The sequence below is a fragment of the Rhipicephalus microplus genome, chromosome 9 (genome assembly GCF_043290135.1).
Source record: "Rhipicephalus microplus isolate Deutch F79 chromosome 9, USDA_Rmic, whole genome shotgun sequence".
NCBI classification, from domain to species: Eukaryota; Metazoa; Arthropoda; class Arachnida; order Ixodida; family Ixodidae; genus Rhipicephalus; species Rhipicephalus microplus.
This window is the reverse complement of record NC_134708.1, coordinates 112,653,553-112,676,725: the sequence shown is the minus strand read 5'-3', so window position 1 is coordinate 112,676,725 and position 23,173 is coordinate 112,653,553.

Sequence of the window (23,173 nt, the reverse complement as noted above, 5' to 3'; positions counted from 1 at the left end):
GTCCATCCCGATTGGTATTTAACTCGGCTAGATGGGGTTGCCCTGTGGCGGTGCGGTCAGTAAGTGCGCACGCTGCATCATGGGAGACCTTGTTGAGGTTGGAAAGGGCACCCGGCACCTGGCCGAGATGGGCGGAGAACGAGATGACAGTGTGGTGCTTCAGGGCTGTCGGGTGCACTCTGCGCAGGATACGTAACACCTGGTCGGAGATGACTCCGCGTTCGAAAGCTTTGATGGCCGATCTGGAGTCGCTGTAGATGAGTTCCCGTTTGCTGTCGAGCATAACTATTGCTACTTGCTCCACTACTTCGGGGTTTTGTGTCAGGATTGTGGCAGAGTTAAGAGTCTGCTGCGCGGATGATACCGCGACCACGGCAAAAGCTCGGTTGTTGTGATAGGCAGCGGCGTCCATGAACGAGATGTTGTCCGCTTCCACGTCTATGCGCTGGAGAATGGCGGTCACCCGCGCAAGGCGCCTGGCTCTGTAGTATTCGGGGTGTACATTTTGCGGAATTGGAGCGATCGTGATAAGGTCGCGGAATTCATGGGGAAGTAGAAAAAACTTTGGGGCACCCCTGGCCCTCGTGAAGAAGAAGACGAGCTGGCGCAGATTATGGCAGCCCGCCTTTGTGGTGGTGAGTCGGGTCAATTGCACACGTTTCCGAGCTTCGGTGATCTCTTCTAGCGTGTTATGTACGCCAAGCTTGAGGTGTTTGTGTGGTGGAGTCGTAATAGGGAGGCGAAGGGCTCGTTTGACCACCTTGCGAATAAGCGCATTGAGTTGGTCGCGCTAAGCACGTAGCCATTTGTGTACAGCGGCAACTTGGGTAAAGTGGCACAAATGAAACGCATGTACGAGATGCAGCAGGTGTTCTTCTTTGAGGCCATGGTGCCTGTTGGCACTCTACGTCTGAGTCGTATGAAATTCTCAGTCTTATTCCTGAGCTTGTGTACTTTGGGAGTTGGTTCCGTGGGACTCGATGATCATGCCGAGGACCTTGATGGTGTCTACCCTGTGTACAGTACGACCATCCCTGGTGTGGAGGGTGATATTGCGCTCCGCCGTATGTGTCCACGCTTAGGGCTTGGCGCCAGGGCATTTGGGCAAATATATCAATAGCTCCACCTTCGCGAGAGAACACCTAAGACCGGTTTGGTCGAAGTAGGACTCGGCGGTATCGATGGCCTCTTGCAGGGTGAACTCAATAAAGCCATTCGACCCTGTGGAGCACCATATAGTTACATCATCCGCATAGATAGCGTGGTTTAGCCCGTCGATTTTTGAAAGTTGTTCGAAAAGCCCGATCATCAAAAGGTTGAAGAGCTTGGGCGAGAGGACCGATCCCCGAGGAGTGCCCCGCTGTCCGAGCTCCGCTTCTTCCGACACTTGGTCTCCCATGTTGAGGACGGCTCTGCGTCGAGTGAGAAAAGAGCGGATAAAGTAGTAAAATCGACGACCTAGGCCAAGGGTTCTGATCACTTTCAAGATTGACGAGTACGTTATGGTATCCAAGGCCTTTTCTAAATCGAGACCGTGTATTGCACGCATGTCCCGAGTGTTTCTGCCATGTAAATTTGAAGCTTTAGGAGTAACTTGGCCTCCTGAGTGGTTAACCCTGGTTTGAAGCAAATCATTTGGTGCGGGATGCAGTCGTTATGTTCGAGGTATCGACCAACCCTGTTCAGGATGACGTGCTCAGCCACCTTGCCCACGCACGACGTGAGAGATATGGGGCGTAGGTGATCTAGGCTCGGCGCCTCTACCGGTTTGGGTATGAGAACCGTGTGAGCTAATTTCCAAGAATCGGATATCTCACCCTTTTTCCATATTGCGTTCATAGTGTCGGTGAGGTAAGTGGCGAAGAGATCTTCCAGGTTGCGTAGGAGCTTGTTGGTGATGTCATCGGGGCCATGGGCTGAGCGACCATTGAGCTCATGGAGAGCTCGGCGCACATCTTCAATAGAAAAGTCGGCGTCTAAGTTGGTGTTGTCGCTGCCAGAGTAGTCGGGGTGAGGGGTCACAGGGGCCGTGGGAAGCGGGAGATACTTTTCCACGAGGTTTTTGACATCTTCCGGAGATACTGTCCGTTTAGCTTGATGAAGTATCTTCACGATCAAATGACGCTGATTTGTGTGGGTGTTGGTTTCATTGAGGAGGTGTTTGAGTAATTTCCACGTTTTACCATTACGAACTTGACCATCAATCGAGGTACAAACTTCGTCCCACTGCTGTTTTGAAAGAATGCCCAGTGATCTCTAACGGTCTTGTTCAGCTGAGGTATGCGTTTGCGTAACCTCCGATTCAGGTGCAGGCCCTTACTGTGCGGTGTCTAACTTTGATTTATTTGGAAGAGTTGATCATATAGCTTCAATTACCTATGATAAAAACAACAATAAAAACAATAAAAGCTATACTCGCAACACTGCTTAGGCCCGAAGACAAAGAAACGTGGAAGCGAGAGCTCGTTGAGTTCGCATATTTGAAACAACGTGCACACAGATCAACAATAACTAAAAGAAAACGACACAGTCTGAGCTTGTTTTCAACGTCGGAACACAGGATTATGCATAATTTCTTATTACTTCAGAACTTTTAATGCGTACTGAAGCAACAGTGCAATTTTTTTTCTGTTTTACCACTATTATATTTCTTCATCCTAATGAATTTGGGCCCGCCGTAGTGCAAATAAAAGCCATGTTTTTTCAGCGTATCATTATACATATTACCTGCTAAGGTATGCTATTGCCGATGACGTGAAATTCTGGTTAATAAATGGACAATTGTTTTACGTAAAAGGCATCTGCCTGAGCAAGTTAATAAAGAACTCGAAATATTGAGTTAGTTTTTATAGCAGTACAAGAGTTCTCTACGCGCTAGCTTAATTTTGGTGACATGTTCGTACGGTCACCGCTGGCATGAAAATGTGCAGCAATGCCGATGCTTTTGGTAATTGATATGTTGTTAGTATAGACAGCCTGTGAACACATACAAATAAAAAGAGAGATGAACAGCATAACTCGAAACAGTATAGTATCAGTTTCTTGGCTGTGTAGAGAGAGTTTTTACATAGAAAATTCCGTCGTAGAGAGTGTCATTGCCATTTTATGGAATGGCCATTAGATATAAGCGGATAGCACATTGGAGCATGCATTATATGAAACTTTGCAAGCGGAAGTTTTTTCTCGTTGGAATATTTGTCTTGTCCCTATGGTTGCAACCAATTTCAACGTGCGGGTGTTTTGAAAGCCTCGATGGTTCGAAGAACACGGTGCGTAAAAGTCACGGCAGCAACACTATACGACGTCTTATTTACAACTCTGAGGGTTGATGTCACCCACCTTGTTATAGAGTTTTCGCACGGCGTGCAATAAAATTGCAAATTTGGATTTGCGTACAGCCCGCACACGTCTTTACGTTTGATGTACACGAAGTCATTTACGAAAATAGGCGGAAGAATAAAAAGATACTACGCATAACATCATCATCATACTAAGATAACTGAAGAAGACAAACTAAATGCGCGTTTCTGGTCAGTGCAGTTGTATTGACGTTTTGTTTTAAGTTAATGGTTCAATTTTTAGCCATTACAAAAATTTCAATAAAAAACTAAATATAGTTCTAGACTTTAAAAACTCATACAATTCACTTTACGACACCTTAGATGCGCTGAAGTATCAAGAATGAACATTTATGTGTGGTTTTCAATGATTCAACGTCGTGAACACCAATTCACAACTGAGGTGGAGGCAAACTTTGCCCAATTAACGTCACGAAACTTCGTGACATCGCCACAGCCACACAACCAACCCCCGGCACGGCTTCGAGTAGCCTTCCCTTTGCTGAGTATGGTTTATCACCAGCGTCACAGCTCCCCAGCTTATTACCTTTTCCCTTTAACTCAGCGTAGAGTAGCAAACCGAGCATGTGACTGGTTAAACTCAATGCCTTCTCTCTTGTTGTTCATCCTCCATCCTTATCGTTTGACCACCTGTATATTCTCAACTCACCTCTCTCCTCCATTCGCCTTCCCATTGGTATTTGTTTGAAAAGTACTTTGGCATGGCCCAGTTGGTGCAAGGTACTCATTTAGAAAGGGCATTTCAAAGACCCGGCGCAAATAGAGCAGAGAGTAGAGCTTGTCTCCACTTTATTTCTTTTTTATGTATCTTTGCGTTGTCTTTTCTAACTGAATAAATGCACACTGCTATACTGTACCCTCCTTCGTTCCTTGCCTTATTCTCACCTTCACGCTACTCCTCAACTTCTGTGTCATTTTCCGCCCATTGCTTCTTCTTTTCTTTTGTACAGGACAGTCTCTCTTGTACAGGACATTTTCTTGAAGAAAGAATGAAGAGAGTACTCTAGAGAAAACGCAGTGGACTTGAATGTCGGTTTATTGGAGGCGTTGTATATTCGACAGTAAATTCAGGTCACCTCATAATTGTTGAGCTATTTCCTATGCGTCGACGATGCCTACGAACGGAATGTTTTGCTCCTCTGACACTCTCGCATCAGCTGGTGCGCGTGAAAGGCAGTCAGAATAGCTGTGCTTTCTCCCGAATTTATAAACAACTATAATATTCTACTTTTGTAGCATAAGGTTCCATGTTGCTAACCGGCCTGAAAAATTTTTGAGACTTGCCAATCAGCACAGCGAATGGTGGACACTGACTGCTCGGAGCGGTCTGCCATAGAGGTACGGTCGATATTTACTTTTTCTCCAGATAACCGCGAAACATTCTTTTTGTGTGGCAGAGTAGTTTATCTCAGGTTTTCTGAGCTTGCGGCTTACATAGGCTAGCACTTTTTCTTGACCATTTTGCCACTTGGACTAGAATGGCGCCGAGACCAACATCGCTAACATCGGTGCAAACTTTAGTGTCGGCAGTCTGATGATAATGAGCAAGGTTTGAAGAAGCTTGCAAGTGTTTCTTTAACTCGTGCAAGCCTTGCTCTTGTTCGCTTTCCCATTTGAATGGTACGTCATCTTTAGTTACATTGGTTAGTGGTTCAGCAATCTTGGAAAAGTTCACAAATTACCTATAGCACGTGAATAAACCCTAAAGCGAGCTGCTGACTTTTTGTCTCTAGATACTGGGAACCTCGCGACAGCAGCTGTCTTTTCTGGATCTTGACGAATACGTTCCGAGCTAACGACATGTCAAAGAAATTGGAGCTCTTCAAAGCCAAAGTAAATTTTGTCGACTTTGTAGATCAAGTAAACTGAACGGATGGCTTACATTACTGTGCGAACTCGCTCTAGATATCAGTAAATTGTGGTGCAAAATACGACGTCATCTAGATGCACCAAGCACGACTGCCATTTCAATCCTTCGAGGACAGCATCCATTATTTTCTGAAACGTTTCCGGTGCTGTACACAAGCCGAACTGAAGCGCTTTAAATTCGTGGAGGCCGTCTGGTGTTATGACGCTCTCGCCCATTCCCCTTGATCTACTATTATTGACTTTTGATATCCAGGGAAGAGAAAGGTTGGTGATATCGCAGCTGCTCCAGTGTATCATGAATACGTGGCAGAGGGTATGCCTCCCGTTTAGAGACGATGTTGAGTTTTCAATAGTAAACACAAGATTGAAGTGTGTTATTTTTGTTCTTAACAAGTACTACCGGAGACACCAATGGACTGCGCCAAGGCTGGATGACGTCATCTGAATGCATCTCCTCGACTTGATTCTTGATAATTACTCTTTTCTTTTGTCACAAACGACAGGCGTGCTGGCCCATCGGTCTCCTAGCATCTTCTGTTACAACCCTGTGCTTCATAATAGTCGTGCCACACCTTCGAGGTAATTGAAAAGCACTTGGAGAATTCTTTTACGAGGACATGTATCCGTTTCTATTGAGTTTATGTGAAGTTATGGATGACGGTAACAAATGACTCAACGTCTCAAACTCATCGTAAGGTAGTTGGCGTTGTCGTGAAGCAGCATAAATCAGTCACCGTGCAGAACTCGTAAAACATGTCAGACTCGATGGATGGATGGATGGATGGATATGACTGTACCCTTTATATCGGGCGGTGGCTAGCTCCACCAAGCCGTAATACCTAATGGACCAAAAACTATATTTATTTTTTTCCTTAAAAAGTGAGTTTGAGGATTCGTACTTTGCAGTGAAGAGCTTAATTTTCACTCGTGCCTTGACTTTAGCCACCAATCAGATAACCTCCTTCTAGTTAAGTCTATTCGCTTAAAGTTTATTTTGCCCTCCCGGTCCCTAAACCCTAGTGCTTAGAAAAACTCTGCGCCATCATCCTGAACTATAGGGTGAAGCCCTTTACAGAACATTATCAAGTGTTCGGCAGTTTCTTCTTCCTCTCCACACGCACTGCATACTGTGTCTACCCCTTCGTATTTGGCCCGATCAGTCTTGGTTCGCAGTACTCCCGTCCTGGCCTCAAACAGTAGAGAACTACCCCGAGTATTATCATAGATCCTTTCCTTGGCAATTTCCTGCTTAAAAGTTCGATAGATCTCTAGTGCGGACTCCTTAGTCATGCCCATTCTCCACATGTCAGTCTCCGTTTCCTTCACTTTCTTCTTAACCGATAGTTCTTTTTTGGTTTGGCCATCTGCTGTTTTCTAAGTATTTACAGTCAACTTTCTGGTTCGCTTCCTCCATTTTGTATCGACATTCTTCATGTACAAGTAGCTGAAAACCTTCCTAGCCCAACGCTCTTCCCCCATTTCTCTCAATCGCTTTTCAAATTTTATCTTGCTTCTAGCTTCCCTGCCCTCAAATTATGTCCATCCCATATCACCTTGTACTCCCTGATTTGGTGTATTCCCGTGAGCTCCCAAAGCAAGCCTACCTATTCCACGTTGCTTAATTTCTAATCTTGCTTGAACTTCTGATCTCATGCACAAGACCGCATTGCCGAACGTCAGCTCAGGAACCATGACCCCTTTCCATATTCCTCTCACAACATCATACCTATTGTAATTCCACAGTGCCCTATTTTTCATGACTGCTGCATTCCTGTTACCTTTAGTCGTCACGTATATTTCGTGTTCCCTCAGATACTCGGTCCCATTGCTAATCCATACGCCCAGATATTTGTAGTTATCTGTTATCTCTAGCGTGACCTCCTGTATTCTAAGCTCACTACCTTCGTTGTCATTGAAAATCATGACTGCTGATTTTTCCTTACTGAATCTAAAATCTAACCTATCTCCCTCATTACCGCAGATGTCCATCAATCTCTGCAAATCTTCCTTGTTGTTGGCCATTAGCACTATATCATCTGCGTACATTAATGCTGGTAGTGCCTGATCAATAGGTTTTTCTTGTTTGACTAAAGAGAGGTTGAAGCCAAGTTCAATTCCCTCTAATTTTGCGTCTAATCCTTGTAGGTACATCATGATTAATAAGGGTGACAGGGGGCACCCCTGCCTAAGCCCCCGTTTTACCTCTGCAGGCTTGGATACCTGTTTTTCCCACTTTATAACTACCTTGTTACCTTTACAGATACCCTTTAAAAGATTAGTGACTACATGTTCCACGCCTAGTGTGTCCAGTATTCCCCACAATTCCTCTTGAACCACGCTATCGTACGCTCCCTTGATATCCCAAAATGCTAGCCACAGGGGCCTGTGTTCCTTTTCTGCTATTTCGATGCACTGCGTCAGTGAGAACAGATTGTCTTCCAACCTCCTGTGTTTCCGAAACCCATTCTGCAGTTCCCCAAGCACCCCCTCATCTTCTATCCATGCGTGCAGTCTTTCCTTTATAATCTGCATTGCCAGCCTGTAGAGCACTGATGTCACTGTTATAGGACGGTAGTTGTTTATGTCAGCTTTGTCCCCCTTTCCTTTATAGATCATGCTCACCCTGCTAAGTTTCCATCCATCGGGAACTTCACCATCGATTATTATTTTGCTCACTGCCTCACTCAAAGCCTGCTTAGACTTCGGACCTAATGTCTTTATCAGCCTAATTGGAATGCCATCTGGGCCCATTGATGTACTACCATGAACCCTTTTCTCAGCCCTTTCCCACTCTCGTTGTGAAAACAGAGCCATTGCACCACTTGATTCGTCCTTGTCTATTGTGATGCATAAAGTACTTCTTTGTTGAAATTTTTCTGTCACTTTTGTTCTTATATATCCAATAGCTTCGTCCCCTTCTAGCCTGGCACCTTGGGCTGTAGTTATAAAACTCTGCTCTAGGCTCGTCTCATTTCTTAGGGAGTTTAGATGGTTCCAAAATTTTGCAGCTGCCTTTCTATCTTTTTATGTACTTCTGCCAGCCACTGAGCTCCCTTTCTTCTAATCTTTTCATTGATCAGAAGGGATGCATTCCTTCTACAGCTTAGAAAGGTTTCCCATTTTCTTTCAACATCATCTGTCGGTTCACCCCGCTGCTTAGCATGTCTGTGTTCCCTAGAGGCTTCCTGACGTTTTGCTATGGCTCTCTTAACTTCCTCATCCCACCAACTTTTGGGTTTGTGTCTTCTTTTGCGGGGTGACTTGTCACGCGTCTTAGCAAGCTCTAGCTCAAAGAGTCTAATTAGATTCATGTATGTCCTCACTGTCTTATTATCCTCCGTGATTACTTTCTCAATTTGTTTAGTGGCTATTTCATTTTGCCTTAATGGATAAAAAATTTTCTGTAGTTGCTCATCTTGTCTTCTTCCCACTTTCACTGCTCTTCCAAAACATATCTTGATACGTCAGTGATCGCTACCCAGACTTCTGGAGCCATCTTCATCTATGTGCATTCCCCTGAGCTTATCATACATCCTATGTGACATCAGTGCATAATCTGTCATCGACTGAAGCCTTCCTACCTCCCATGTTATTTGCCATTAACACTTCTCGGTACTGTTGCAAATGATCAAATCAAGCCTTTCACACATATCCATGATCATTTTGCCTGTCGGGTCAGTATACCCATCTATATCTTCTATGTGCGCATTCATGTCTCCTTGTGGCGCTGCGGACAGCGCCACTAGGAGACATTGGCGCCGCAGGTGGCGCTGCGGACACGCAGCGCCACCTGTCGACTAACTTTTGAGTAGTGCAAATCCGGACTCACATGCACAATTTGGTGCGCAACCAGGTGTAACTACAGCGCACGAAACAACGATTAAGAAAAATATTATATGTATTTAGGCATATACCCTTCAGAAAAAAAGCTAAGAATTTCTCTCCGCTAGTCGGACGCGTCCCCGAACCATCTTGAAGTGCTTGCTGTTAACTCGCCTGAACCATGCCTGAACATCGGTGAAGACAAGAGTGGACGCAACAGCTTCGCGCTCTATCAAAAAGACCGCAATCTGCGCTACCGTTGCGTTGTGATTGCCACTGACGTAAATTACTTCAGTTTTACTGATTTCCGCAGCTTTCGCCAAGCAGAATGGTGACAGCGCCAAATACAAGCAGTTCCGAACGTGTTGGGTGAGCGAACCACTCGCGTTCTCCACAGCCGTTCGCATAAGTAAATCTGATAATGCACATCTCCTGCTATTGTTTTGAGTAGCCTTAACTGTTGTAACTTTTATTAGGAAGCTTAACAGAACCTCTGGCCGCGGGGCGCGACATACAACAGTAGACACGTGGTTCGGGCGTCGCACACGCCACGACCACCAATAATCCGAAGTAGTCGCCAGCACACATCATTACGCACGTAGGGCTTTGAAAGCTCCAAGTCCTGGCTTTTACCAAGAAATGTATAAAAGTGCGTCGTACAGATGAATCACAAAATAATCGCAACTGCAGTCGAGTTGTTTTTTTTTTCGCCATTGGTCTTCTCGATTACCGGAGCTATCTCGGAGAAATCGGTTTTGCCTTTTGTTAAACACTGAGAAAGTGGACACGCATGTATCCCCATTTGCAGTATATACAAACGGAATACAACCGTCAACAGAGCATTCGAGCAAGTGTAAATAAACCGTTCAACGCACAGGAAGCGAGAAATTGATGAAAAATGCAACTGCAAAGCAAAAATTACCAGGGCCAATCCTGCCGGATAAAGCGAGCTTAGTACCACTGATTGCATAGATGGATCGTTTATGCACTTCCTCGCTTTCGCATCATGTGTATGCCCAAGATTAAGGCATTTCGGCATTACAGAATGGAAGACGAAATGCTTGCCTCGAACTCGATGTCATTCGATGCTCGCTTGCATTTGAAATGCCCGTTGCAGCATGCCAAAATTAATGAAATGTCTTTTGCATTGCACCCACATTTAGTTTTGATGAGCTTCCTACCTTTATGAAGCGAGGTTGAATTTAAAGAAGAAGCTTGCCAGGTCCTTGATCTTCAGGAAAACGCATCTCAAGGCCCACGAAAGAGGAGGGCCAATGTATGTTCGCTTGCGGACAGCCCTCTGTGCACTACGAATTTATGGCTGGCGCAGCAATGGCGGCGCTGGTGATGGCGTTTCGCGCAGTGCCGCCGGGGCAGAGTCTGACGTCCATAGGCGATACTGAGCCTTGGGCGATGTGCTGACGTTCATTTCTGAAATTCGTAAGTAGAGAAGCTGCGCGCCCAGTGGTTAAGCGAACGACACCACAAGTAACGCAAATTCATTTGTTCAAAACAACCCTACGTTTCCCTCCGCTACTCCTTCACGCTCGTAAAATGCTTCATTTTCGACAAGCACCATTACACTGCAGCGTGGAGCCCGGTGACGTCATCATGAAGAATGTGTAGACCTTTGAGGCGTCACTCCGGCGATTCGTCGACAAACATAGTTTGTTCTGTCGAAAATGTTACACTGAACCATTGTAGGTTAATAATGGCGCTAGTAGCTAGTAGAAAATTCATCCTTCATATGAACTCCCCTTAACATTGCGGCAGTACAATGAAATCAGCAACGTAACTGAAGCACCTTATTTCTAGCGTTGTGGTGCACCTTCCAAGGGTTTCAATGTTGTGAACACCTGCCGTACGTATCGCCAAAACTCTTTTCAACATCTTGGTCATTTTGTGACTTATTAAAAAAATGATCAGTGCCACTGGCAACTAAGGCATTCAGCTCGTATCCGTTTATTCTCATTCACAAATCCGAAGTAATGTTTTTGCGGCTGTTCTTATCTACTGAAAACATCGCATTATCTTCCTGAAACAATAATGCAGGACTTTCATAACTGCGGTTATCAGTAGCCTCACTCCCGCACGTCACCTGTTTCAGTATTCCGGAATGGGGCTTCGAGAATGACGTCCAAGCAATGGAGGTGCACGTGGGCTGGATTAGCAGGGCTGCATAGGCGAAGGTGTTCGTGGCCGCTGCTGGCGTGAAGCAAGTGTACGGTGCCGCGTGGACAAATACTCTTCGATCCCTGCTGGTCGTTCTCTATATCGAAGGCAAAGTGTATACAAGAAAAAGACCCTTAGACCAGCCGGTCGGTAAGGGCCGAACCTGTACAGGTGACCCGCTTCTCCGCATTGAAAGCATAAGGCCTACACTCATTGTCACGACAAACGTCAGTTTTCCGCAGCCTTTGCCTCTCCTCTCCATAGTGAGCTAGACTATGTTCTGGACGCAATTAGGTAGGTGCTGGTACCGGCGGACCAGGTGCGCTGCGTACTGTCGGTGGGTAGAGAGTCGACATCGCGACTTCTTTATTACTGTATACCGCCGGTAGCCTGAGTACATTGGAGTAGGTTGAGAAGCATCGAACATGCTGTTGCTGACACTCGGGCTCCCGTATCACTTGCCTCAGTTCACCTCGCACAAAGTGGACGACTGATAGTTTATTTATTTATTAATACCTCTAACAACCCAGCTTGGGGTTTTAAATGAGGGATGGGCTGTTGTGTAGTGACAATGACTCGATGTACATCTTGAAGGCTTGTGAGCTGCATTGGAGCACTGCATCTCTGGTTAGAAGGTTTCAGTCTCTTGCTGTGATGACAAAAAAGGAGCGTAGATGCGCAGTGGTCTGTGCTGGTGCTGCGTAAACTGCTTTGGTGGGACTCGTGCGGTAGGATGGACGATGAGCAGACAAGTGTAATGAAGTGCTTGGGAAGGAATGATAAAATTTGTGAAAAAGGCACAGTGTAGACCAAATACGTCTCAGTTACAAGTTATCAAGATGTGCTTTTGATTTTAGCTTTGTACCAGTACTGTGGAAAGAACAATCTGAATAGATGTAACGAACTGCGCAGTTTTGTACTGCTTCGAGCACTTTAATATGGTTAGTTTGATGTGGGTCCCAAGCGGAGCATGCGTATTCTAACTTTGGCCGTACGCATATTTGATATTTGACGTAAGCATGTGGGAGGTATTACAGGCCGATCAGCTTGCTCTCTGTAGTATACAAGCTATTTACAAAGGTGATTGCTAACAGAGTAAAGAAAACATTAGAATTCAATCAACCAAAGGAACAAGCAGGATTTCGAACAGGCTACTCAACAATTGACCACATTCATGCTATAAATCAGGTAATAGAGAAATGCTCAGAGTATAACCAACCACTATACATAGCCTTCATAGATTACGAGAAGGCGTTTGATTCAGTAGAAATATCAGCCGTCATGCAAACACTGCGGAATCATGGCGTAGATTAAGTATATATAAACATTGTGGAAGAAATCTACAGGGGATCAACTGCTACCATAGTGCTTCATAAAGAAAGCAACAGAATACCAATCAAGAAGGGTGTAAGGCAGGGGGACACAATTTCCCCAATGCTATTTACCGCGAGCTTACAGGAGGTTTTCAGAAGCTTAGAATGGGAACAGTTAGGAATAAGAGTCAATGGAGAATACCTTAGTAACCTGCGCTTCGCCGATGACATTGCATTGCTGAGTAACTCGGGGGACGAATTGCAACTCATGATTACGGAGTTAGAGAAGGAGAGCAGAAAGGTGGGTCTTAAAATTAATCTGCAGAAAACGAAAGTAATGTACAACAACCTCGGCAAGGAGCAGCGCTTCGAGATAGGTAATAGTGCACTTGAAGTTGTAAAAGACTCTGTCAACTTAGGGCAGGTAATAACCGCAGAGCCGAACCACGAGATTGAAGTAACTAGAAGAATAAGAATCGGGTGGAGCACATTCGGCAAGCACTCTCAAATTATGACAGGTAGATTGCCACTATCCCTCAAGAGGAAGGTATATAACAGCTGTATCTTGCCGGTACTTAGCTACGGAGCAGAAACCTGGAGACTTACAAAGAGGGTTCAGCTTAAATTGAGGACGACGCAGCGAGCAATGGAAAGAAAAATAGTAGGTGTAACCTTAAGAGACAAGAAGAGAGCAGAGTGGATTAGGGAACAAACGGGGGTTAAGGATATCATAGCTGAAATTAAGAAGAAGAAATGGACATGGGCAGGGCATGTAGCGCGTAGACGGGATAAGCGCTGGTCATTAAGGGTAACTGACTGGATTCCCAGAGAAGGGAAGCAGGTTAGGGGGAGACAGAAGGTTAGGTGGGCAGATGAGATTAAGAAGTTTGCGGGTATAAATTGGCAGCAGCAAGCACAGGACCGGGTTAATTGGCGGAACATGGGAGAGGCCTTTGTCCTGCAGTGGACGTAGTCAGGCTGATGATGATGATGATGATATTTGATAAACTAACAATTTGACCGATCGGGGAGCAAGACGCAAGTTCTTTCAAAAGTATTCCAATGTGCGGTTAGTTTCGGTATTGATGCTTGTGATGTGAGAGGACCACGAAAGATTGCCGGTTATAGTGACGCCAAAGTACTTGCATGAGTTTACCGGAGAAATCGCAGCGTTGCAGAGTATGTACTGTTATGGAGGGAGATTCCTTCTGTGGGTGAATGAAACTAGCACTGTTTTAGTAGTGTTTAGTGACATGAGCCCTTCACTATACCAAGCGGTGACCTTATACAGGTACTGTTGAAGTGATCAATAGTCATGAACGCTAAGAATAGGGCGATAAATGACACAATCGTTTGTGAACTGAGGCATGTTAGTTGAGATGTTGGTGGGGAGGTCATCAGAGTGGGCCCAAGACGGTTCCTTGGTGTACTCCAGACCGAAAAGGACTTCTGCTCGAACAATGATTGTTAGCATGAACAAACTGCGCTCGATTAGTCAAGAATGCACGAATGCAGTCAAAAACAAGACGATGAAGGTTTCAGCGAGAAAGTTTCAAAAGTAGTCGCTGAAGTGGCACCTTGTCGAAAGCTTTTTCGAATTCTAAAAACAGAGGATTAACTGGGACGTTTAGATCAAGCTTAGAGCTAATGTCATTAACTAACAATGTTAGTTGTTTGTCAAAACAAAAACCTTTACGAAATCTATGTCGAGTAGAAGTAAAAAGTTAACAGATAACAAAAACTTGACTGTGTGTGAGTATATTATGTGTTCCATTAGTTTAGAACAAACGCTGGTTAGTGAGATAGGGCGGTAACAGCGGCAAGAAGACAGTGGACCTTTTTTCAGTACTGGAACAATCTTGCCTATTTTCCAGTCATCCGGCACCTCACCCAGTAATAATGACTGTTGAAAGATATGGCATAACATGTCACTGATTGCGTGTGTAGTTCTTTTTAGAATTTTTGAGTTTATACCAATAATGCCGCCTGATGAAGAGAGTTTTTAGAGTCAACTATATTTGCAACGCCAGCCGGATTGAAGGTGATATCTGCCATAATGTTATGAGCACAGGGCGGAAAGTCGGGTAGGTTATCAACAGGTTCGTCAGTAAAAACGAAAAAAATGTGCGCTTGAGTGCTTCCGCAGCTTCACAATCAGGTATAGGCTGATTTTTGCCGTCGTGCAGGGACAGTGGTTGCGAGTGATTATGATTATGGATCTCCCGGAAGTGCTTGGAATTATTGTGAAGAATGTTCGGAAGTTCGGACTAAAAAAAAGGTCACGCTTGGTTCTGCTTGAAGGTGATTCGAATGCCTTTTCTCCATTGCAACATTTCTGCCATGCGCACTCTGTATTGAAACGCTTAGCAGCACGGAATCGTCTTTTCTTTTTGTTGTTCAAACGTTTTAATGTTGAGTAGAACCAAGGTGATAATTTTTTTTCTGTTACAGTTTTTGTTGGCACATGTGCATCTATTAAGTCATGCATTTTGTTTCTAAACAGGAGCCAGTTTGCGTTGACAGAGCGTTCTACAAAGTTGGAAAGAAAACTTGTGGAAAAAGTTTCTAGTTCGATGTTCATAGCTGCGTAGTTTCCTTTAGCGTAGAAAGTTATAGTTTTTCTTTTTTGTGGAATGCAGCAATTTCAAGATTAGTTGAAGCATGAAGTACTAAGTGATCGCTAAGACAGGACATGTAAGTCACTGATAAAAAATTGTCAGGATCAGAAGTAAGCACGAGGTCAAGTATGTTAGATGGATTTAGGCATTAACGTGTTGGCCTGTTAACAAGTTGTGTCAATCCGAACATGAGACAGGTATTGACGAAGCCGCTTTCGGCAGCGTTCACGGACATTGGTGCATCGGGGTCAGACCCGGCAGCTGGCCTTCCGCATAGCAGACGACATCGTCGTCGTCTGCTTCTGCATCATGGGTGTCCCCCACTCGTTGTAACAGCCCCATTGCTCAAATTCTATCGTTTACACCTCGTACATTTCAGTAAACTGCGCAATAAAAGCTCACGAGTATCATGCATACTGACTTTGGTAAGTTGTGATGCCGCATACAGGCCGACCGAAATGACAACGGTGGTCACACAAGCTTGCAACAATAAATCGTTTCATTGCATGTCAATCGATTGATTTTTAAACAAAAAACGCCACGTAAGTAACCTTTTAGCACGTACAGCAGTGAACAATATGCATGGATCAGCGTTCATGTGCAAAGAAGGTATAGGTACTACACATAGCCCCAACGCCGATGTCCGGAGCACAAAAGCTGTTCAGCGCTGGCTGATATATCGACCGCACTGCACGAAACCTTTCCTGCAGTAAGTAAAGGCATACCGCTTACGTCACTGCAATTGTGTAGCTCAATATTTCGCAACGACTCGTTGACAGTATTTGGTAGACATTTTGTAATTGGCATCAACATAAGTGCGTGCTTTCATGAGCAGTGCGGCGAGACTGCGTGTTTCCTGGTCCGCACTGCCAACAAAAGTGCGTCACTTTCCTATTTTCAAATTTCCATTCAACGCGTTCGCACTTTGCATGCGTCTGAATGCTTGAGATTAAATGAGGCACGGTTTGTTATGCTTACCATTCCGAATTCTTACAAATAAAATCGTCAAAAAAAAGGCTTTGTTCGGTTTCATTCACCTATGCCGCCAAGTGTGCTGTCGTCGTTTCGATGGTGGCAACTTCTCACGCGGTGGCCGCGAAGCTCGCATCATGCCACGTGCCTGGTTCGGTGAACTTGCGCTGTGCGGGAATCAAAGCCAGCTGGTCCCCTCGAAACGCCTGACTTTCGCTGTGTGGATTATCCTTCCGGCAATTCACCGGCAACCCCCCAGGCGGAGATGCCATTGAAAAAACCCCTGCCAACAACTGTCACCACAGAAAGATTCCTGGCTACCACCACTCGGGTGCCATTCTTGGAGTCGTAAATGCTCTTTTTCCAAGGTAACCAAACCACATCTCATGGGTTGCGGTACCGCGATGCTCTCACTGAGCAATTCAACCAGTTGAGCCATGGCATCGTGAAAGACGGCACATGTGGTTTCCTGAATGGCATCTCGCGACTGCGCCACGTGGGTTAATTGAACTACCATGGAGTTGGTGGTAACGCCGCTGTCGTCAACGCGCCAGCGCAAGAGCTATTGTGTAGCGGACGGACGAGTGGCCCTAACTCCTGGAATTCGCTCCCCGAGTCAGTATCCTGAGGCTGCCTGTGAGAGTCAGTGTCACACTGAAATCGCTTATACAAATGGAGGTCGTCCTCAGCGACGTCATTAACCTCTACGACCCGTGTTGCCGCTTCTCCACCTAGCGCCTCGGTCTCTAGTTTAAACTCGGCACCCTTTATTTTTGCCAAATTTAGCTCTGCTTCGAGCACCCGGTGGCGTTGTTCTGCTAATCGCTGACTAGGCTCCTTTTTCCATGTGGGATAATTATGCATTAACGCCTTCTCAAAACCACATTCGTTAAATACGGAGAAGTGGCAAACGAGTTTATTGCTACCATAGTCAGCAATGGTAACTCTTGCTCTCCTACTAGCGTTCTGCGAAGCTCTTGAGCCAATTTGACAATGAGCTCCTTCATACACGCGGGCCACTCACGCGTTAATTCTATGTCGTCCATCCTGCTCATTAAATGTGGCGCCAAGGCATAGCGTAGAAACCTTGTCATCACAAGAGACATTTTCTTCGGCTCGAACACAAACACAGGAGTGATAGAAAAGGGCGTCGAAGCGACCTGAACTCGATCATGTTCGCTGATGCTGAAATTGGGCGTCGCTGCCGCTGATGGCTTGCCGAGGGCTACTTTGGACTAGTCACTCCTCGATGTTTTCCGAAAAGACAAGGCACTCTGCAGCGCCCGGCTGCCGCAGCTACTTGCTGTAGTGTCTGTTGGTGCAGTGCCGCTTCGTAATGGGCTCCTTCATTTGTACTTCCTCTGTCGTCGCACACAACTTCTTGAAACTCTGTTCACAGCAAGCCGATCCTGTCGACTGGGCTAGTAAAATTCAGGTCCTTTCGATGTTGAGAAACCAACTCTAACCACAGGGCGCTCGAGACGCACCACCCGATGTGGTAAAGCAAATTGCGAAAAGAAACGTGCTGCCGCTATGCAAATAGCGATGATTCATTTGCTGGTTACTTCAAGATGAAGTAGAAACGCGGGAGAAGTTCTATAAGGCTGGGAAATGTTGTATTACAGACTTCACATAAGTTACATAAGGACGGACATCAAACTGACAAAAAAGAAAACACTGTGGTTTTGAACCGGCTTTAAGGTGTTAGGCACCATCGGCTCTGCAAAATCCCGTAGAGTCACCCTACAGAAGACCGCTCATTTTCAATATCCTTCCTCTTCTTTTTTTTGTAACATTGATGTCTGTTCTTATGTAACTTATGTCCAGTCTGTAAATACCAGTTTTGTCAGCCTTCTAGCACCTCTTCAGCTTTTCTGCATCTTCAAGCAACCAGTAAGTCAATCGCTGCTATTTTCATAGCAGCAGTACGTTTGCTCTTCCACTTCACTATATCACCTCGGATGTTGCGTCTCAGGCGCTGAGTGTTGAGAATTTGTTTCTCAACAGCGAGAGAACCCAAACTTTAGTGTCTTTTTATCTAATAAATTATTTTCAATACCATGGATGCCTATGCAGCTGTTACTATTCTCACCTTTCTACTGTTCGATAAATACTTGTCCCTCGCACTCTCAGTTTTATAATAATCCAGACTCAGAACTCTGTGAGTAATACATATGTTTACTACTACTACTACTACTACTACTACTACTACTACTACTACTACTACTACTACTACTACTACTACTACTACTACTAATAATAATAATAATAATAATAATAATAATAATAATAATAATAATAATAACAATAATAATAATGGTGTTGATTGCAATAAAATAGTGACAATGTCTGATGTTTTATGTTGCAAATTAACGATTTGATTGTGAGGCAGGCCATTCTGGAGAGCTTAGTAAGGTGTTATTATCTGGTGTTCTCTGGTGTACGTGTGCTGGTGAACGCACACCAGAGAACGCCAAAGAGCACGTTCGTCATCTGGCGTACGCGCATAAAAATCGCACAATACCTGGGCCTCTAGCAGTTAACCTTTACAGAAGTGTGAGCGCCACAGGTGGGAACAAACACCCGACCTGAACATAAGCAGCCGAGCACAGCAAGCGCTACGCCAACGTGGCGGATATGGGATGGATGTACAAAATCACGACCTTCTGAGGGCGTTGTGATGTATTTTACAGGAACGTCAATTTCACAAAATCCTTTTGCTTTATTTATGAAAAATCTGTCCTTTTAACGGTAGGCAATAAATAATGTCATATATACTGAAAAAAACGTCCAATTTTCATCAACTAATAATCCAAATTCATCTTTTTTCCGCGAAAGATGTTCGTAATGCACGCTACCCAATAATGTCAGACAGCCGAGCCGGCTATCGATGACGGAACGTCAAGCAATCAGACTAAAGTGTTCCTAGGCATGTTTAAAGTCGTGCCAGAAACTTTTTATGATTGCTCTTGATGAGCGGCGTTGTAGACGCGGCGTGTAGGCGTTAAACTAAATATAAAGAGCTTCGATATCTCGCGTCGTGTTTAGTTGCGTCGATATGATAGAGACGATATCATGAAAATTGGTGAGGTGGTGATGTGTCATGTGCAAGTGTACATATTCTTGTTGACAAAAAATTCTGGAAAATGCGCTATTTCAACTCAAGTTGTCCGAACATGCCGTATCAGGTTTAGAGAGCAGAAATATATCTATAACCCACCTTGTAAAACACTAACCATGTTTACCCATCATTCATCTAGTATTAGCAAACGGTATAGCAGTCATTATTCATGGGTTAATAAATTGACCTCAAATAATATTGCGTATCAAAACTTGTTGTTGGGTTAGTCGGTAATTCGTCCTATTGCAAGTTCAACCTGACTTGTAAAGCCCTTAAAACCCTCAAACCTTGATACTCTCTTTCACTTAAAAAACACATACCACAGACATAGCGTGGTGTGCGCTATTTGTTTTTTTAGTGGGACAGTTTTTTAATGTGTCCCTGTCCAGAGAAATTTTCAAGCTGCGCTAAATTTACTAAAGCTATTATTAAATACTCGTACAATAAAATTGCATCAATGAAATATGTTCATCAAAAATTCTGTCAATGTCTCACGAGTTCGAGAAAGGGACAAATCATGTTAGAGTAGAGAGCTTTCATGAGAGAGCAGTGGAGGACTGATACAACTGAAAAGGGGAAATAGATGATTACTTTCGGTCCCTTCCAATCAGAATGGCTGATGCATTAGGAAATCCGTCCCTCTGCTGTCTTCCGGCTTCTTGCATACGTAGGAATTGTGGTGCCTGTAAAGAGGGCACCACCGCATAAAGACCACACTTGAGGAAAAGCCTTTTCTGTTCTTGAAATGCAGAGAGCTTTCACAGCGATTGTTTCTTGGCGAGCTAAAGAAGAACAGTACAGCATATTCACGGAGTAAATGATGATGAGGAGGGCGAGGAGTCCGTTGGTCTATCCGTTTGTCTGGCTGTCCGTTTGGTTTTGCTCTCATTCGTCCATCCGTCTGCTTGTCCGTTCGTTTTTGATTTCGTCCATCTGTTCGTTAGTTATTGCTTCTGTCTGCCTGCCTATCTGCCTGTCTGTCTGTCTGTCCGTACGTCTGTATGTCCTTCTGTCTGTTCGTCCATCTGTCTGTCATGCACTAGTGCTGCCTTCGAAGTGAGTTATTCGACTGGGTCGTTACGAACCGGTCCCAGAAATGTATGTACAAGCCCACGTTTTTAGGAGGTTCGACTCTAAAACCTTTGGTATGTTTCTTGGGGCTCTCTGATTTGGCAGTTTTAAATTCAGAGCGTTTTTGAGTCGCACGATGTCACGCTTTGTCGTCGGCGTTGTCCACACCACCACTTTGCAAGCTGGCGCCTAGCGTGTCTCGCATCATCCTTGCCTGTCATGCCAAAACTGTTTACTCCACATCCTCTTTCGCCTTGTATGACCGACGCAGGCAGCGTCTGCTAGTAAAACGTACTTTTCGAGCGGCACGATCGTTCACTGACCACCCGGTATAAGTGGGCACTGGATCGGACATTAGCGTCCAAACAGTCGTTGAACGCAACGCTTCTTCTTCATTCAATAAATTAGAGATAAGAAGCCGAAATAACGATTAAACATTCCAAAACCACCTCTCACCTCGCAAGGCCGATGTAGGCAGCGTGTGCTAGTAACAACCAAATGCTTGAGCTGAGCAACCGTTCACTGATCACCCCATACATGAAGGCACTGAATGGGACATCAGAATCCCAATACTAGTGGAAGGAAGCGCTTCACCTTCATTCAATATTATATAAATGACGACGAAATATTAATTAGTTATTACCAAATTTACCCAAGTACGCAACATGCACGCGTTACCTTCCCCCCTACTCTGTGACGCATTTACTCAAGTTCCCGTTGTGGAAAGATGTGGCCGAGTTTTTTTTTTGTCTTGGGGGCTACTCGAAGTGGGCGCAGTGGTTTACGGCAGAAGCTGTTGTACTTGCACACACGCATGCACACTATATAAATATATATATATATATATATATATATATATATGTGTGTGTGTGTGTGTGTGTGTGTGTGTGTGTGTGTGTGTGTGTGTGTGTGTATACCAAGAAGTAGAGATCGGGCAAAACAAAAAAATTGTTTTTCCTACGTTTCAGCTGGGTAACGGCCTTTATCAGGAAAAACCTGATGGGCTTTCCCTGATGAAAACCGGGTCACGGCTGAAACGCAGGAAAAATAAAAAGTTTTCCTTTTCACCATCCTCTACTTCTTGGTATTTTTCCACTGAATCCAAGGACACCTTCTTTATATATATATATATATATATATATATATATATATATATATATATATATATATATATATGAAAGTAGATGCGCTTTCACATAACAACTGTTTATTGTGCCGACGTTTCGACAGGAACCCTGTCTTTTTCAAGGCATAATACTATTTACACATGTTCCGTGCCTTTTTATATCCTGTCGAGACAGGAGGGGAGGGGTCAAATGAGAAAGAGAGAGAAAAAAAAAGGAATAAACAGCGAAACGGGAGGACAAACAATAAATAAAATATAGAAAATCTAGGAGAAGAAGCAAGACCGACATGGCGTAATTAGAAAGGGGCAGCATTTCAACAGAGTAGGGCAGAGGTAGATGAGGAGTGTCGTCATTGTCAACAATACCTCCCCCGCACCCACACTTCCCCAAGTGGGCAGGGAGCCGCCGGCTCCCTGCCCACTTGGGGAAGTGTGGGGAAGTGTGGTCACCCTTGCGGAAAAAGCAGATGCAGGGTATGCAAACACATGCAGACAACGACAGTGGCGAAAAGCACCCACTCGGATTTTAAACACAGGATAAGAGGTGCACTAGACTGTGACTCAGACAATGTCATATACCTCTTGGAATGTGGGGTATGTAACAAGCAATACGTGGGCCAGACAGACACTCCGTTTAGAATTAGATTCAACAACCATCGGGCACATGTACGATCTCTTCCAGGCCTTCCACTTTCAAAACACTGCACATTAAAAGACCACAGCTTTGATGACATCAGGGTTACACTACTAGAAAACAACTTTCGAACAATCAGAGAACGGGAACAACGGGAATCTTATTTTATCTACAAATTTAACACGATAAAATACGGAATAAATGAACACCCAGGCACTCTGTCTGCGTTACGACCGCTAAAAGACGCAAACGCTTCTCTCTAATCAGTCCGGTTTCATTACGACAATAATATTACCCGCTAACGAAGCTTTTGGCCTATGCATCTGACAACATAGAAACGATTTGCCTCATCAAGCACAGCCGGAACGCACAGATAAGTGGTCCCGGAGGTCGTACGGTCCCCCCCCCCTTTTTTTTGCTTTTTTTTGCTTTTTTTTTCTTTTTTTTTCGTCAAGCTTCAACGCACATTCTGTTCCTTCATTGACAAGGAGCTGACAGCTAGGTGGTTTCGTTAACTTTTTCCTACATGCGCGCATATCTTCCCAGTGCGCCTCAACTGTGTGGTGACTGTCCCGGAGTGGTACAGTCTCTCCCCCCCCCCCCCTGTTCTTCTTTTTTTTTTTTTCCTTCGTTAATCCTTTAACGCACATTCTGTTCCTTCACTGACAAGGAACCAATGCATATAATGAATGTCGATGGCAGTGCCTCATTCACCGGCTTTTTCGCTACTCCCGATGCCACCAGCATGCACTTAAAGCGCTTAAGCCCTCCCCATTAACTTGTCATACACTTCAAAGAGGAACGAGCCGCCAGCGGACTACACGGAAAGGTGAAATACAAAAACGGCGGCTCCCTGCCCACTTGGGGAAGTGTGGGTGCGGGGGAGGTATTGTTGACAATGACGACACTCCTCATCTACCTCTGCCCTACTCTGTTGAAATGCTGCCCCTTTCTAATTACGCCATGTCGGTCTTGCTTCTTCTCCTAGATTTTCTATATTTTATTTATTGTTTGTCCTCCCGTTTCGCTGTTTATTCCTTTTTTTTTCTCTCTCTTTCTCATTTGACCCCTCCCCTCCTGTCTCGACAGGATATAA